The sequence below is a fragment of the Pogonomyrmex barbatus genome, unplaced genomic scaffold (assembly GCF_055798465.1).
Source record: "Pogonomyrmex barbatus isolate J1 unplaced genomic scaffold, ASM5579846v1 scaffold17, whole genome shotgun sequence".
NCBI lineage: Eukaryota > Metazoa > Arthropoda > Insecta > Hymenoptera > Formicidae > Pogonomyrmex > Pogonomyrmex barbatus.
Window position 1 is genome coordinate 2,291,793 of NW_028297113.1, and position 15,410 is coordinate 2,307,202.

General features: G+C 41.3%; 1 protein-coding gene across 5 annotated transcripts in view; it reads left to right on the forward strand.

The window, feature by feature from the left end:
- Positions 1-15,410, forward strand: part of dnc (phosphodiesterase dunce) — a 141,572-nt gene that overhangs the window by 39,302 nt on the left and 86,860 nt on the right. The window lies entirely within an intron of this gene.

The window sequence follows — 15,410 nt, forward strand, 5'->3', positions numbered from 1 at the left end:
GCCAGAAGCGTTGTCGCGGCCGCGCCACGAGTGAGACGCGAGCGAGTGTCGCCGAGCACGCGTTCGAGCCTCGTCCTGTTCGCTCTCGTTTCGCCCCCGTCCTGTGCGAACGACGATCGATCATCAATGGATCGTCATCCCATGTGCGACGTGGAAAGGACCAGCGAGTGCATCGTGCGTGTTCGTGCGGCCATGTGCACCCGATTGATCCGCGTGCTGTGAGCGCGTACACGGGCGACCCGACGCCGCCGGAGACACTTCTCCGTGTTAGAGAAGCTCCGCTCGTTAGACGATCCCGGAGACGAGCGCGATGACGAAGTCGCGCAATGACGTTCGCGCAATCCCGTCGGCGAGTCCGGCGCGGGCAGCGACCGTCGACGGATCTCCGAAGATGATCAGCGGTGACAGTGGGCCTCGGTGAAAGATCAGTGAGGCCACGCCGAGGTGTCTCTAATCGCGAGCGAGTTTCAAAACGGTTTCGGCTCGTTTCTCCGACGACGACGACGACGACGGCGACGTTGAATCGCGCCTGTGGATGATACGCCGGGGATTGAAATATTGATTCGTGTCTATGTGCTTTAAGTAACCTCGCGAGATGCGCGTCTGTTTCGATAACGGGAAGCGTTAAAATCGGTGCGTCGAAGTGGAGTGATGACTTTGGTGGGGAATTATCGCGTGCGCCGTGAGCACGCCACAGCGAACATGTGATTCTCCTGAACACAATTTTTTTATGAAATATCTGACAACGGTGGAGCGGCTAAAGACCGGTTGCAAGTTCTCTCGATGATTTATAACAAACAAACAAAAAAGAAAAAGAAGAAATTATGCAGCTGCGAAGTAATAACGAGACGTGTTTTCGGAATAAATTACACGGCGTGTGTGGTATAAGTCATGCATTAACGACCTTGAATGCTAAACGACGAACATGCATTCAAAGGCGCTGCATATAAATGTGGACTTATAAATTTACTGATTTCGACGCGAAATCAAAGGCACGTCCGTTACGAGATCTTCCGATTTCCTTTAAGATAACGAGGCTAATGTTGATACACGATAAAATTAGCTGACTGACATGTGTTGAACGAGATCGGAGAAATACAAATTCTGAATTGCTATGAGGGCCGATACGATCATGTCCGCATTAATATTTACTACAGAAGAAAGAAAGGTAATGAATAGTCACCAGTTCAAAATGCACTTTGTTCGTCAACGCGATAAAATCTTGGGAGCACGGAAAAACGGCTAATTCGCTCGTACCCAGAATAGATTTCACGATTCCTAAGATCTTCCAAGGGCCGCGGAGTGAAATGCGGGTGTATCTCGCGAATATTTTCTCTCGTTACATTTGCACATTCTGTCAACTCAGCTCTGACAGACAGCGTAATCGTTTCGGGGTGAAATAATATTTTTCTTATCTATGCCAGAGAATAACACCCCTTTATGGCGCAAAATCCGATGAGGGATACGCAATAAAATTGCCCAGGCCAGGACGTCGAGTCGGGACCTCGAGATTCCTGCCCGAAGGAAATTTTAATACCGCAGAGTTTAATAAAAAAAAAAAAAAAAAAAAAGCATCCCGCAAATTCTTTGTCCGTTTAATTCTACCTAAGTCGCGGCTCATTATTTGTCGCTCAATTTTAAACGGTTTATATTTATAGCGGCACCCCCCGTCATTTAGACGTAACAGTTACGTCCTCTTAGTAAGAGACGATAACGAGATTCTCGCAACGTGATGCATTTCGTCATTCAGCATCTTCAACGTTCGTCGAAACGTAATCGATATGATCACGAGCAAGCGAACGCCTCGTACCTCAGAAGGGATTCCTCGAAGGAATGAAAGAATCCGTGAAATTGAAAGGTATCGTAACGCTGCATTTTTGTTGAAGAGCTTCGCCGGATATTCGAGATATATTAACGTCGTTCCTACATTGGATACCGAGGATTTTACCATACGTGTCCTTTGGAAGGGGATCAATGCGCGTTTCTCAACTGCTCCTGGACCCCTGAATGAGAAATGCGATTTGCGAGGTGGAAAATCACATGCGGAAATTTTCGAACTTGCGGATTAACCCGTAATGATAATATCGAGGATGTTCTATCGTCGGATAAGGAAACAATACGAGAAAAAATGTTTGTGATTAGCGTAGCGACGAGGACATGCAACGATTTCATGCGATTTTTTTTCCTGAGACACGTTTCCCTTATTAATTGACCGATTAACATGATACGAAATAAACAAACTCATGAGAGCTCCGTAACTGCGACCTTTCCGACGAGTTGAAAGCTAGACGAGGCTAGTTATGTGACTCGTAGGAAAAATTGTAAGCCACGGGATCGAAGGTGACGACGATGGGCCAGGATTGGTGCGCGCGTAGACGTAAACGTTTGAGCAATTGTTGCTGCCCATGCGGACCACGTGTTCATCCCTCAAATAGGTCAGTGAGCTACCAGATGTCAGATATTAATGTAGCGAGCGTGCCCCCTGGGTGTTCGTGATTAGCGTAGTTTTGCGGATATTTTTAGCGCCAGACGTGGTGAAGTTTGATACGCATTAAGCGAACCCCGCGCGGCGGAAGAGTGCGGTACAAGTCGTTTTTCGGGAAACAAAGGAAGTTTTACGGAACTTAGAATTTAATTCTAAAAGCGTACAAATTGCGCGAGGTTGCGTGACACTCGCTAGCCCGTTGGATTCTTGTCCCGCTAACAAAGCTAGGAGAGTTTGCTGCTCGATAAAATCAACGGGGCGAGATGCATGAAGGCGATAATTTTGAAAAACCTCCCTCCAAGATACGCGATCTCGCGCTGATGCCGAGAGCAAATATTTTCAGTGTTAATTTTTGACGATATCCCCTATGTATTGTACTTTTCCCATGCATAACGCCTGTCAGATACAGTCCGAATCTGCGGCTCGATAAATCACTATTAGGAAGCAATTAATATAAGAGAGATCGATTTATCGCGGAAATGGGAAGAGAATTTTTAAAATATTGAGGTTACCCCGATAAATGTAATGACGTAAGTGCTCGGTTGCTGAGCGACGAAAATTCATAAATATCTTAGATGACAGCGGGTTAAGTCGTAAGAAATATCTTAGGCAAATGTACAATATTTTTTATTCAATTCACATAAATATTTATTATCGTAACGCGGATAGACGAAAATATAGAATATTCATATCAAATTTTGTCTTCTAAATAAATTACGCTGATGTTGAACTCCGTAAACCGTATCTTTAATCATCGCGTAACATGCAAAATGTTAGTTAGTATGCGACTTTTGTCTCGTTACATTGGCGATATGGTTGATAGCGTTGCGTATACATTGCAGCAGAAAAAGCGTGTCAAAGGTCAGTACCATTTGGCTGGCACCGTAACTAGAATGCGTAATTATATCGGGAGAGTACACAATACAAAACATGATACTTCCTCGCGTACACATTTTTCATGTATGAACTACGTAACTGCATTTTGATAATTTTTTTTCCTTCGTTTCGTATCGAGGGAAAGCAATTGAAAATTAATTAAATCACTACGGACTGTCCCGTGCATATATATGCACAGTCATTCATCAAATGCGCTTTTGCAAAATGCACAAAAATCACGAACGCGATTTTAGTCGAGAGTTATTCCATTAAAGTTAATTGCATTCTCGCAAAAGAGTGGAAACTATTTGCTCAACCATTATACATGTTTCTTCCTTTATTCCTCGACTTCGCTGCAGAGGGGGGGGGGGGATTCTTTTGCAATTTCTAGAACAAGCGTCTCCGGTACCATCTTATCTCGTCAAAGGAGCGAGCGATAAATAAAAAGAAAAATATCTATCGATTTATCGATCCCCCGTCGAGAGGAGCGTCGGGGATATCGAGAAAAGTGGAACGGCGTATTTTTTTATAATGCGTTACACGCAGTAGTCGCGCCTTTACCTTTTCACATACGCTCGTCATTTGTTCGACGATCGGACGCGGTATTGGACAGCCACGGTGGAAGGCACGGCTGAACTCTCCTTCCTTCTCGTGTTTCTAGTCGAGCAATCGTCGAGAATTCCACTCGGATCAAATGTCGCCCCCATCGTACGCTCGCTGCCGGCTCTTCGCGCCCGCTGCATAGTAATGCACAGCTATGCGGCGTATGCAATTTCCATTTCCGCGTCCCCGGAGAGCGGAGTCGTGGAGCGGCGGTGGAGTGGATGACATTGAAAAGAAAGTCAGTTCGGCTCTAAAGGTCTCGGCGGCGCGACCCGGGCTCCGGACGAAATGTTAACGCCGACATTAAACGAGCGCTGCACGTAACGCGTGACGTCCAGCACGGCAAGCGCGCGCGAGAATTTTGCCGACACGCGAAACCGTGGCGGCGCACGTCAGCTCCCCTCCCCCCCTCCCCCCCCCCCGCAGACATGTTACATTTTGTCCTCTACAAAGCGGAAGAAAGAGAAAGGGGAGAGAGGGAGGAAAAAGATGGGCGAGGGGGGTGGGGGGAAGAGGGAGTGGAAGAGCAAACGAGAAATTAGGTCGTCTTGATTGCGCGATAATTGAGAGCCCGATTAGGCGGCGAGGCAAACGAACAATCGGCCGGCTAGACGATGATGCGCCGCTGAGCTTTCCGTGGCCGCGAAAGGAAGGCTCGTTTAATGGTCCGTACAATGCTAGTAGCAATCTTGTGTGTTTCAGTATAAATAGTAGTAGGGGGGGGGGGGGGGGGAGCAATGTCATGGAAAATAATGTCGCAGCTTCCTCATCTCCGAGATTCTAAAGGAACTTTTGACTCAAATTTCCAACATTGTACAACTCTAATTTATTTATTCCGACTTTAATCAAAGTGTCCGCTATCTGGAAAAACCTCAGGAATTCTCAGAGATTTTGTTTACGCTTTGAAAAATCAAGGAATTCTTAGGGAATTTTTTTGAAATTATTTTTTTCTACTATTTTGCCCCTTATATTATAATCAGGAGTTTATCGACTGAATTGTTAATGATAACAATGAATTCATCTGTTCTTAACATATTAAAACATATACCGATTTTATGACTAATCCAATATTCAGTATTGGAAACAACAATTTTGTGTTAGATGCAATTTTGTTTAATGAAAACGAATATTTATTTTAATAGTTTTATAAAAGTTGAATTTTACACCGGTTATGCATTATATAATTTTTTGTAGCTAGAAAATAAAGTTTGAAAATTTTATACCACATGAAATATTGACTTTTCAGAGTTTTTATAGTTTCTTTCAACATTTGTCAAACTTAATTATTAAAACTCGACTTCTTTTTAGCTGTGAAGCTGAATCTATCTAATTATTGAAATTTGAATGATACTTAATTTTATTTCATAATTTATAATAAATTTTTATGAATGGAAAAAATACTAACAACTTTGCACAATAGATATATATTTATCTATTATGTAAGATACATTAATATTATTTTTCACTTTACTTGGAATTTTTTTAATTTTTGCAAGTCAGAGAATTCTCAGGAAATTTCTTTTTCAAGCTTGAGTGGACACCCTGTTAAATTCAATCACGAAAAGAGAATTAATAAGAAAAACTAATAAAAAATACGGACTGTATTTTCTTTATCCTTTGAAATTCGATAGAATCGTAGGAAGAAAGCGAGATAGAATTACAAAAACACAGTGCTCCTAATTGATTCTCCCGGAAGACAGTCGAGTGAGTGTCGTAGTAAAGCTAATAGTATCATTGACTTAAAGCTGGCGTGAAGGAAACAGGCAAGCGAGCACTCGCGTAACGAGTTTACGAGTCGCAACTTCTTGCAGACGTCACCGCTCGAATTCAATCGTTGCATAATGGGACTCCGTGCGTTTTCCGTATAACGCAGTTGCGAATGACATTTTACCAGCGCGACGAGCCCCCCGGCGACGTGTCGTTTATAGACGCAATTCAACGCACCGGCAAATTGCATCCGCGTGCGGAACCGCATGCGAAAGTTCGAGGCGACCCGGCTCCTTCATGAGCGCGGAGCTCTCATTAAGGGATGGGCTCAGGCAAATATCTAATTACAACTGTTTTCGCAATTGTTTGCCCGGGGAGAGGTGCTCGCGCGTCGATACGACGGGGAACGAGGAAGGAGCTCGTCCTGATTTCGCAGTATAATTGAAAGTCAGATTACGCAGACAGGCGGATGCACAATCGGACGGCTTAGACGTTGTTTTCGAAGTTACCGCGTTCTCGTGCGCGCGCGCGCGCGCATACACACACACACACACACACACACACACACACACACACATACACACACCTCGAGTGCAATTTAATTGTTATGCGACGCGATAACGCGTTTTGCCAAGTCGCGAATGAAACGCGAAGGTAAAATATCTCGTCTCTGGCAACAGTCTCTGGCAACAGTCTCTGGCAACATGAGATCCATTTGATACACTGAACGAACGCGAGGTATGTTAATTTAATAAATTTAACGATCACCTAAAATGTATGTTACACGATGCTTTTACACGAGGAATATGCTCCTGCTTAAATAGAGAGTAAGACCGACAATTCTTATTGATGTACGATTTCGAGATACGACGGATAAATGTCATGATCTGAAAATGTCTCTGTCGCGGATTATTGTACAAGAGATATAAAAGTCATCTCCCTCCTCCTCCTCCTCCTCTTCTCCTCCATTAAGGTCGATTTAGACGTCGCCACGGAGACATCTCTCGATCAAAGACGGTTTTTTTGAAGCAACATTTTGTAAAGGTAACTGTGCGATATATCTCGCTTACTACGCGGCACTTCGTTATCTTGTCTTCTCGCCCCAGAGATTATTGTTGAGTCCTTACTTAAATAGGGAAATCAAAGGACCCTCCCTTATTCTTAAATTTTGTAAAGATTTTCCCGACTCAGAGAGAGTTTCATAAAATAAATTTATTGATTCTTCCAGAAATAAAAATTTGAAAACTCCGGTAGATTTTGAGTCATAAACGTTTGATGTTTAGTGAGAATCCACGATACCGTGTGAATTCTGTGATCAGATCAATAGCAGCTAGGTGAACGAACATTGTTATGTTAATCTTTGTAAATTCCACAATACAGTTTCCACATGGAAAGAACAGTTTCGTTGATGTATCTAAAAGTTTAGCCGTATAAATCCTAAAATATAATAATCTGTTGGGTCAAACAATTACGTAGGATGTTCAAATTAGTTGGCAGAATATGAAAACTTTCTGTAATATTATTATTATTATTTTTAAGAATCCTTCGTAATAACTTTGATAGCCGAATAGAATTATTTTCAGATTCTATACGTAGCTAAATTTTTAGATAGATACTTCAGCAAAATTATGTTTTCCGTGTAGTCATAACTTTTGTCAAAGTTTTCGAAAATGAAGAAAGAATAGAATTATTAATTACGAAATGAACCGTGGCCTGGCGACCGCGAGATACGTTCTCGGTTCAGTTAATAACGATTTAAATTGAATTTCTTGATCGGCCATCGGCGCTGCCGGTCGGCTAGAAGCGATCGGGAGAAATATCGGCGGGTAATCAGGAATTTAATTAATAGACCGCGGTGATGTGGTGGCTATTAGTGATATTTCCTTCTTCGGAAAGGCGGCCCCTTCTTCGTCTCCTCTTCGCTATGTCGCTTCTATCCCGCCTTTCCCGCGAGTGTCGCTGATCGATGTCGTGGCGGTGGAGGCTGGCTGGCTGGGCCGGTGACGTAATCGGCAACCTCCGCCCCCAAGCCTTGACGTCACCGATGCCCTCAAATGCGCGTGGTCAGGTGCGTATCAGCGAGAATCTCCGTCTTTCTCCGTCTTGTCCCGTGCCCTCCCGACGTCGCTTCCCTCATACTTTAGAAGCACTTCAGCCGACGGTCCCGCCGCAACGTCGACATCAACATGCATCCGTTTAGAAAAATGGAACAGCGTTCTGTAAATCCCCACCCAGGGTGGATTAAATTCCAAAGCTGAAGAAAAGATAGCTGATAGCTGTAGGGAAGGAAGATCCCGAAATAAATTTCTGAGATTATGCCTCCTCGTCTTCCGTAAACTAATTACTGAATTTTTATGATGCTTCTGAAATCGTTCTGTACCGCTTTTACTGCAGAGCGATCATACCTTTTAATCGGGGAACTGTATAATTATGAAAGAATGTTTTTAGAAATTCTTTTAGTTAAGAATTTATAAACATTTCAATATAATATAATATAAAACTGGAGGTACTTTAGCAAAAGCTTTCGCTTATAAAATGATTGAAAGGGACAGGTAAATAATAAGCTTGTTTTGTTTAATTATCGTGTTATTCAATTTAATTTTACGCAAACAAAGTCTTGGTCTGTTTAATTATTAAATGTAATTAAAATGAAGACATCATACGTAGAAGAGAATATCTAGTGAAATTTTTACTAAAAATTTCAGATGGATTAAAGCATTTGTAAATATTTAAAAATTTGTAATATTTAAAATTTATTTAATATTTATTTATCATGTACATTAATAATATTAACGGTAAAATTTACATTATATATGTTTATATTATATGTATATTATATATGTTTATTTACAACGTAATGTTCGCTCATAACATTTTACAGTGCAGTTTACCTTATTGATTAGACGCACTTGCAGCTTTTCTAACGAATTGCATTAATTATGCAAAGAGATGCACCGGCCTTTTTTCGCACAAGTTATTTGCAGAATTTTAATTTTGCAGCTAAAAGCAAAGTTGAATTAACAAATGCAGTCTTGATCATTGCCGTGCAAACTTGCAGAAATATAAAATTAAAAAGGGTAAGTCTTTGTTGCGAGATAATTGGAGCGCATTTTTCAATTTTTAAAGCTGGTCTTCTCGCAAACGAAATTTTTATATGAAAAAAAATTCTATTCCGCAGATCCGATCTATTTTTTTTTTTTTTTTTTTTTTTACAAATTCCTTTCAAACGTATGTCGGTTTTCGCCGAGTGCCAGAAGTATGGAAGTCGTCCAATTACTGGATACTCGTGTACGCTTATCGAATCCGTAGAAGTAATTTGTAGAGAACGTGGTAACAGTTATTGTACTCGATGATTCAGCAGTCAATGATTAAATCCAGACCGCAGCTTCACTTTGCGGACTAGTTTTCTTCCTCTCTGAGTACACCTCGGAAGAATTCTTCAAGACAGCCTCATCCTCGGCATTCTATCCAGAGATTGGCACCGGTCCATTGTTTAACTGAAGGGCGGTTTCTCCGCATGAGGAGTTTCATCGATTTCCTTTTTCGCCTTCATTCGCTCATGTCGCTCGAGATTAAGAATTTCCTTTCTGCAACCGCATCGTAAGCAGCGATGCCGACCGCCGAGGACTTTTTCCATATAATCGGCCTGCATTGGAAATTGACATCAATCGCAAAAAATCGATATTATATTCCGAAGAATACCGAATTAATTATGGAATTATGCAATTGCGTAGATGGCCTCTCGTATCTTCGCTCGGCGAAAGCACATTTGTGATATCTATATTTCGATTCGATTTCTTCTCGTCCGACTTGTGAAAACTAAATTATAATAATTATTAATATGCCGCATAAGATTGTGCCGCACAAGAGATTTTTCGTTTCGCGTTGAAATGGAAATTTTATCGTGCCGGGTAAACGAGTTTCCCAAGTGATGCAAGGCTATCATTCAACCGCCGCCAAACGGTTTGCAGTGGAAAAGGCAAGTCGCGGCAAGACAAGCGAAACTGGTCGATCAGTATACAGCCTGTAGCGACCTTCTTTATCGATGGTCACTGCTCCTTCGCTCGTAATATTCTGTTTCTGCCGAAGTCTGAAGTACCAGTGAGTATACCTGGCACGTGGAGCCTCGAACGGTGACCAGACGTATTTTTTTTTCAGAGTACATGCACTCTTTTTTTGAAATCAGAAAAAGGAGTGCAAATACTTTTGACTTTTTTTTTTAACTGAAAATTCTTTGTAATTCCTTTGTAACTTTTTTCCTATTTTTGATACATTGGAGCAAATTTGTAATATATGGGACAATGTCAAGGGAAACAACGTTAGGTTTGTTCTTTCTCGTTGCACAGTTCGCAGCATCGATTGTAGTAATTTGACATTAAAACTCAACAATATTAAATATATAGGTGTTATTTTATTAAACATTTTAGTTACATATAAAAATAAATATTGTCTGTTTAGTTTTGTGAGCTTATCTGTATGTTTTTATAAATAGAAGAAACAAATTATATTGAAATTATTACATTGAAATATAATTTTGTGCAAAATTTTAATTTTTGATTCTACTTCTGTTTCCTCTTGTTTAATTAATTTCTCCTGTGCTCTTTCTTTGATGAAGCAATCTTGTCATCCTAGTTTTATGTAACTTTGTCAATATTTAAAATCGAAGTGGTATCATCGTACGATTTTGCAATATTCATTGATAAATGCAATAAATAAATTGTTAAAATATATTAATTGCTAAAATTCATCGTTATACGAGCTATCATTTTAGTTATAAGTTACAAATAATAGAATCAAGTGCCGTGTGTGTAGAGCATCAAGTTTTGCACAGTCCATCTCTATAGTAAAATCGATTACAGGTCACATGATAACTTAGTACAAAGAAAACACGTCCGTCTTTAAAACTTTTAGTGATTTTTTAGATCAAACTTCGCGACATTACGTCGTATAATTTAATTTGAACGGTCATAGTCGTAACAGGATTTTATATGCAGATCGTCGATCGCGGCTTAACATTTTCGCATACGCGGGATTGTAGATCCTACGGGCACATTGACTTTCTGTACATATATGCGGTTTCATACATTGTTCCCAAATTCCCGATATTCCCTGATAACCCTGAGAACTCGAATAGACCACAAAGCCACTGCCTGTATTACAATCGTGCGTGACGTCAAGCATGCTAAAACCACGTTCAATGTAATACATGAATAAGAGAGAGAGAGAGAGGGAGAGGAAGAGAATACGAAAATACGTGTATTTAATAACTTCAAAGACCAAGACTCATAACTGCCACAAATAATATATAGTTTGAGTCAATGATGGAAGCATTTGTGACTTTTTTATGATTTTTTGAATTAATAACGTATACTTAAAGAGACAAATGTCAAAAATATAAATTGAAGAGCTTTGGAATCTGTTTTTTTTTTTTTTAAGAATCTATTTTTCTAATTTAAATTAAAATATAAAAAGAGAAGTAAGAAAGAGATAAATAAGAATCATATAAAACTCTCTCTCTCTCTCTCTCTCTCTCTCTCTTTCTCTCTTTATCTATCTCTTTTCACAAGATATAAATAATAATTAGAAATCTTATCTAATGAATTATTAAAATTTATTTATTTTTATTTTTATTTTTATTTTTATTTTACGGAAAAATTTAATGCTTTCAAAGATAAAATATATCTTCTAGCACTAATTGAGTACTCTTTCTTCACAATATAAACAATATTTTTTACGCATTCACATGTTCTCTGATGTATTACGACTTACTTTGAATAATTTTAGATACTCTATTCTAAGTTTATTTAACAATAATCTGATAATAATCTATAATGTAGAGTTTATCTAATGAGCGTAAAACGCCCGCAGGATTTCATGACACGGCTATTTTGTATGCCTCGCTGATTTACGACTGATAAACAGTATGACACGCATATCACACAAATCCATAACAATATAATGATTAATAATTATAAGTGGGGAGGGGAGGATACTTCTCTATATAATACACATTCTCTATATAATACACTTTTTAAATGTTTTTTCCAAGGCAATTTTGATAGTATTTTCTGATAGTATATTTCTTCACTTATCATTTCTTAAGTACGGAAATGTTTTTTTTTTTTTTTTTTTTTTTACAAATTACTTCGCACATTTTATTAAATGGTGAACGACTTTAGCACACGAGAAAACCATTTTAAATGTTACAAGGTTAAAAAAATATATTGCATGTTTTATCAGTACAGCTTATTAAACATGTTATCTCTCTTTTCTGTTGCAGGTAAGTCCAGGTGATACTATTATTAATCTGGTCAATCGCGCAATGCAAGGTCGCAGTAATCCGAGAGTTTACGTAAGTTACATGTGTTACGCGAAGAAGTATCTAGCGGCCTGGCGATATCCGTGGTTGTTTCCATCTTATGCATATGCACAAACACCGCCGCGTATATGCATAACAGGATATCAGCGCTTAAGTCCGTACCGATAGTAACAGCTGCTACGTACGCGCTCGTCGGGGAGGGATTGCAATTTTACTATTCTGGATTTGTTCCAATTCCGCGACCCTTCTCTCCCCCCCCCTCCCCCTCTCTTCCCCTTCACCAAACGCGGAGGCAACGCGCGTGTACGTACATCTGGTACATTTGGTACACGCCAGCTACAGAGATTGCCGCGTCGAAGCCGCGGGTGAAGAGTCCCGCCCGAGCTGGCGGATTTTCGTCGCGCGAAAATACGATATTGCGAGGAGTATGTGGCGATATTGTTTTTTGTATATACGTTTCACAATTGTTAAATTGGCAGCGCGCTGGTCCACACACGGCGGGAGAAACACGACGGCGTGTCGCTCGAGGTGAAATTCGGTCATCCCAATATCGTGCAATGTCCCCCCGCGCGCGCGCGCGCCCGCCCGCCGCCACGTCCACCACGAGGGCAATAAAAGTCTGCTGCGCCTCGGCGATGCGAGTGCGTTTGCCGAACTATAGTTGAGAACTATAGTGCGATCAAATTTGATTTGTACGCACATACACAAGCAGCGCGCCCCGACCGCGTTCGCGCACGCGCGCATTCGTGCGAGTATCTCGCGGTAATACTTGAGAGAGCAATACATGAGAGAGAGAGAGAGAGAGAGAGATATCGCACGTCGAGTAAACACAAAAATGGGGGGGGGGGACGAGCAGAACTCGACTCGCATGCGAGAGGACAAGCGATATGAAACGTGTGTTTGCACGCCGAGGCGCGTGAAAACCCCCTCGCTGTTTGCTCTGTCACCCTCGGGAATATTCTAATCGAATTAGACTTCCACGCGGCTATCCCCTCCTCCCGCGGAGAACGCCGAGAAATCTGGCGAGTCCTTCGAGAAGTTACAGAGACCGGTCGTTATGTAAAACCGTATCGCTTCGATCGGACGATATTCGCCGCACGCTAATCCGAACGTTTATTTGCACGTCCGCGGTCGATTTGTTGAACGAGGGAAAACAAGTTTGCTCCGGTTACCTTTTATGCTGACCGCATGGAACAAATATACTCCAACATATAGTGTTCCTTTTCGCGAAGAAGATTTCTCGGGAGAAAAGTTGATTTTTGATGTGTCTTTTCCTTTCTCCGCACATTTTTACGCGCACTTGTGTTGTTGTGTTTTGCTGGCGAAAATTCGATTAAGCTAAATGTCAACTCGGCAGCGATATTGTTTCTTATATGATGTCTCTTCGCCAAGGTGATCCACGTGTTGCGCGAAGGTGCTCTCAAAGTGTCTTCTAAATGTATTCATCGTGATATATTGGCACGTAACCGCAAATGTCCAGTATATAATAAATCCTGTGGACTGTTGAATTTTATGGATTATCATTAACCTCATCGTACGCCATTTCAAAGTTCTTCTTTAACGACCCAACCGCGTTTAGCACATTGCGTGATCTGTATAACTACGCAGATGTCTGCAATTCTCACATATTATTCAGTGCGCGAAAACTATTTCTGCACATCAGTCGGTTGATAATTTAGACGTACTGAAGACAAACGTATTATACAAGCTCGACAAAATTCTCTCGCTGGATCAATAAAATAAGATCGTTTCTTTCTCTCTCTCTCTCTCTCTCTCTCTCTCTCTCTCTCTCTCTCTCTTTCAATTCTGTCGCGAATATCGCCGCAAATTCTAAACTGTTTTTACGTCGACTCATTAAATTCACAATTCAATTAATTATCACAGGAATTTAATCTGGAACTTTATTGTCAAGATATTTAACGTTGAAAATTAGGAACTTGGGAAAAAATTACTCGAGAAATAATAAAATCGAAGCCTGATTAAATTTTCCTTTAAAGGATTTGGCGTTAACCAAGAAATATCAGTCAAGTTAAAATCATCTCTTTATGTTAGCCATTTATTTCGTCGATACTTCGTGGCCCCGAAGCTGCTGATACGGCGCCTCGCCTCGCCTCGCCTCGCGCTGTTTCGCTTATCGCGGCAATTGACGATCCTATCTTCCCTCGTGACCGTATCTTTCAAGTGAAAGTGGTCGGCCGCGAGTCAGCCGCGTGGCAGCGTGGCCCAAAGGGCAGCCGTGGATCGTTCCGTGCGCCGACGCTTCACCATCCATATCCATGACAATTCCGGCCTTTAACAGCTCTCGAAAAAGATATCATAAACATCATCACGTTGTGCAATCGAGCCTCATTCTGCTTGTCGTCGATAACGAGCCCGCCGATAACGAGCAGTCAACTCGACAGTTCCGCTCGAACGGGCTGTCTCTTTATCTCGCTTATGTCGCGTCGATTTGACTCGCGTCATCCTTGTGAATGCGAGTATTAGACGAGTCGAGGGTAATCTTGTCCTTGGGAAAGCCGTGAAAAAGCGACTTCGCGAAAGGAAGGCTTTAATATCGATGAAAGTTTTAGTGCTGGTCTTTGCGACTATGGGAAATTATACGGGACGCCGTGCTGATGTAACAGAGAGTTTGCGTGACAACGCGTATAAAATCCGGAGGGATTAATTTAAAGTTCCTCGGATGATCTAACGTGGGAGGCATAAAGGTTTCCGTGCCCCGCGGCCGAGCGAGAGGCGTCGCCTTTCAACGCGTACAATGTGATGTAGATTTCTTTTCATCTGCGCGACGCTGAAAGATAGTTTTCATTCGAGTTGTTGCCGGAAAAGGCGTCTCATCTCTATGGCTGATGACCTATCTAGATAAGGGGACTTCTGTTAACTGACAAAGCGGAATTACCTATTTGAATTACTACAATGACCGCTTCAAGGCGATTCCGACAACTTTGCCGCCATGTGAGATTGGCTTTCAAATGTTTTGACGTTTATGAACAAAGACCACAATCAGCGAACAAGCGAAGTGCACTACCAAGATTGCTCTAATTTATCATTCAGTTTCCACAATTTAATACCGACGCATATTAGCTTATTTTATTAGCTCTCAACGGAGTTATTTTGCATTGCTAATTAATTAATTCAGAAGAGAATCTAGAATCCTGAAAACTATGTTTCATCGGCAAAGTAATTAGATCCGACCGTTAGCGTTCGCGATTATCGGAGTTACTGCACCGTTGTCGACGTTGATCTGTTTACCGGAATCTATCAGTTACGTTAAGAAGTAATCGTAGCCGCGTGTCATTATTCGATCAGGTATAAACCAGATATCGGCAGATGAAGAGGAAAGAAGTTTTGCTCTCGATCGCGTCGCCTTCACGATCGTTTTATTCGCGACGACGTGACACGTGACGTGGTGACGACACAGGT